Consider the following 3,770-nt stretch of genomic DNA (forward strand, 5'->3'; position numbering starts at 1 on the left):
GTCTCTCTCTCGCTCTCTCTCTCTCTTTCTCGCTCTCTCTCTCTCTCTCTCTCACTCACTCACTCTCTCTCTCTCTCTCTCTCTCCCCCCCCCCTCTCTCTCTCTCTCTCTCTCTCTCTCTCCTTCTCTCTCTCTCTCTCTCTCTCTCTCTCTCTCTCTCTCTCTCTCTCTCTCTCTCTCTCTCTCTCTCCCTCTCTCTCTCTCTCTCTCTCTCTCTCACTCACTGTCTGTCTGTCTGTCTGTCTCTCTCTCTCCCTTCCCTTCTCTCTCTCCCTCCCTCCCTCTCTCTTTGTATATATATATATATATATATATATATATATATATATATATATATATACATACACACACACACACACGCACAAACACAAGTATATATATATATTTTTCCCATAGATTCAGTTTTAAGTTACATCCACCGAGAATTTTGTTTGGTAAAATTGCAAAGAACATTGTAAATCAAAATGCACTGGTGGAGATTAAAAAAAAAAGTCAGATGATATTTTCTATTTCGAATGCGTATGACAGGAAGACCCATAAATAAATAAAAAAGAAGAACAAAATAGAAAAAAAGGAAAGGAAAAAAATACACATCACGCAATACGCTTAGCATAGACAAACAGACATATAAAAAGGGTGAAGAAGAAGAGGAAGAAGAAGAAGAAGAGAAGAAGAAGAAGAGAGGAGGAAGAAGAGAAGAAAAAGAAGAAGAAGAAGACAGAGAAAAAAGAAGGAGAAAGAGAAGAAGGAGAAGAAGAAGAAGAAACAAAAAAAGAAGAAGAAAAAGAAAGAGAAGATATAGTACAAGCAAAAGAAGAAGAAGAAGAAAAAAAAATGAAGAAGGAGAAGAAGAATAGAAAGAAAAAACGAGAGAGACGTCTATTACGCAACGTCTCTCACGCAACAGACAGCCGTTCCCGAGACCAGTCCAAGCCCGGCCGGTGAAGCGGTGACCAGCTTGCGGAGGGGGTTTAGAAGCGTGGTGTGTCGCCCCGTTTCTCGTAAGGGGGAGAGGGAGAGAAGAGGAGGATGAGGGAGAAGATGAAGGAGAAGAGGAGGAAGAGGAAGAAGGGGAAGAGGGAGAAGGAGAAGAAGGAGGGGGAGAGGGAGGAGAAGGAGAGGAAGAGGAAGGAGAGGGAGAGGAAGGAAAGGAAGAAGAAGGAAAGGAAGAAGAAGGAGAAGAAGAAGAAGGAGAAAAAGAAATAACAATAAGAGGGAAAGGAAGAAGAAGGAGAAGGGAAGGAAGAAGGGAGAAAAAGAAGAAGGAAAGGAAACATAAGAAGAAGAAGGAGAAGAAGGAGAAGGAAAGGAAAGGAAGAAGAAGGAGAAGAAGAGGAGGAGGAGAAGAAGAAGGAAAGGAAGAAAAAGAGGAAGAAGGAAAAAAAGGAGAAAGAAGCAGAAGAAGGAGAAAAGGAGGAAGAAGAAGGAAAAGAAGGAAAGGAAGAAGAAGGAGAAGAAGAAGAAGGAAAGGAAGAAGAAGAAGAGGGGGAAATAGTAGAAGAAGAAACAGAAGAATGAGTAGAAGAATATAAAGAAAAAAGAAGATCAAGTACAAGCAGAAGAAGAAGAATAAGAAGAAATAGAAAAAAAAGAAAAGGAAGAAGCAGAAGGAGACGAAGAAAAAAAACAACAACAACAACGAGAGAGCGCCAGAAGCAAGATATATCCACCTGTTTCTCGTGAGAGAGAGACGGAGAGGGAGAAAGGGGGAATAAGAGAGAGAGGAAAAGGTAGAGGAGCAAGGAATGAGGAAAAGAAATGAGGGGGGGGGGGAGATAGAGAACGGAAGGAGGAAAGAAGGAGAGGACAAGGAAGGAGAAATAAGGAGGTTTTAAAAGCATGATACATTCTCCCGTTTCTCGAAAGGGGGAGAGGGAGAGGGAGAAGGAGAAAGGGGGAATAAGAGAGAGGAAAAGAAATGAGTGGCTGGGAGATAGACAAAGGAAAGAGGAAAGTAGGAGAGGACAAGGAAGGACAAATAAGGAAGAAAGGAGGTTTTAAAAGCATGATACATCCTCCTTTCCTTCGTAAATATAGAGTATAGACGCGGGGGAGGGAAGGGAGGGAGAGAGGGAGGGAGGGAGGAGGGAGGGAGGGAGGAGGGAGGGAGGGGGGGGGAAGGAAGGGGAGGGAGGGAGAGAGGGAGGGAGGAGGGAGGAAGGAGAGGGAGGAGGGAGGGAGGGAGAGGGAGAGAGAGAGAGAGAGAGAGAGAGAGAGAGAGAGAGAGAGAGAGAGAGAGAGAGAGAGAGAGGGAGGGAGGGAGTGAGTTTCCGAACCCCATGTGAACCGAGGCGTCAAAGGGATCGGATGCGGCCGCGAGTAGGATCGGAATCTGTTTGTGTTGCAATCAAGAGGGTTCAGTGCCGAGGTTTGGGTCTCTCTCGGCGCTGTCTCCAAGGTGGGAGGAGGAGGGAGGAGGAGGAGGAGAAGGAGGGAAGTGGGAGGGGGAGAAGGAAGGAAAGAGAGAGAAGGGGGAGGAAGAGGGAGGGGAAGGGGGAGAGGGAGAGGGGGGAAAGAGAGAGAAGGAGGAGGGAGTGGGAGGAGGTGGGAGGGAGGGGATGTGGAAGGGGAGGGAGGGGAAGGGGAAGGGGAAGAGAGAGGAGGGGGAGGGAGGATGGAGAGAGAGAGGAGAGGGGAAGGTGGAGAAGGAAAGGGATGGGAAGGGAAAGAGGGAGAAGGAGGAGGAGGAGGAGGGACAGGGGAGGAAGAGAAGGAGGAAGAGGTGGGAGAGGGAGAGGAGGAGGGACAAGGGAAGAGGGAGGGAGGGGAGAAAGTGGATAGAGGAGAAGAGATACAGGGGAGGAAGAGAAAAAGGGGAAGAGGGAAGAAGAGGTGGGGGGAGGGGTAGGGAGAGAAAGAGAAGGAGGAAGAGGAAGATGAAGAGTAGGAGGTGGGAGAGGCAGGGGAAGGGGGAATGGGACAGGTGGGACAGGGAGGAGGAGGGGCAGGGGAAGAGGGAGGAGGAGGAGGAGGAGGAGGGAGAGGAAGGAAAAGGTTGGGAGAGGGAGAAGGAGGAAGAGGAGGGAGGGGAATAGAGAGAGAGAGAGAGAGGGAGGAAGAAAGGGAGAGAAGGAGAAGGGGGAGGAGGAGGAGACAGAGGAGGAATGGATGGGAGGGGAAGGGGGTGAGGGGAAGAGAGAGGGAGTGGTAGGAGGGTATTGGGAAAGATAAAGGGAGGAAGGAGGAAAAGGGAAGCAGGGAAGAAAGGGGGAGGTGGGAAGGGATAGAAGGGGAAGGGAAAAAGGTAGGGGAAGAGGGAAAGGTACAGAGAAAGAAAGAGGGAGAAGGGGAGAAGGGGGGAGGAGATGAAGGGAGAAAGAAGGAGGAAGAGGGCGTATGTGAAAGGGAAAAGGGGGAGGGGAGAAGAAGGGGTGGGGGGGAGGGGGGAAGGGTACTTGGGGAAGGGGATCTATAGAAGCCTTGAACGTACACGTGTGTTTACAGAGACAAACATAGACTCACAAACACTTAGACACAGTATCGATCTAAAATATGCCTGAGTATGCACCAATCTCTCTTACACACACATACACACACACGCACACACACACACACACAGACACAGACACACACACACACACACACACACACACATGTTCCTGTTTTGGAGTTGTCTCTGTGCTTGGGAAGGAAGGGGGAGAGATGAGGGAGGGAAGAGGGAGGAGTGAGAGAAGGGGTGAGAGAGAGGGAGAGAGAGAGGGAGAGAGAGAGGGAGAGAGAGAGAGAGAGAGAGAGAGAGAGAGAGAGAGAGAGAGAGAGAGAGAGAGAGA

Source organism: Penaeus vannamei, chromosome 5, assembly GCF_042767895.1.
Source record: "Penaeus vannamei isolate JL-2024 chromosome 5, ASM4276789v1, whole genome shotgun sequence".
Classification (NCBI taxonomy): Eukaryota; Metazoa; Arthropoda; class Malacostraca; order Decapoda; family Penaeidae; genus Penaeus; species Penaeus vannamei.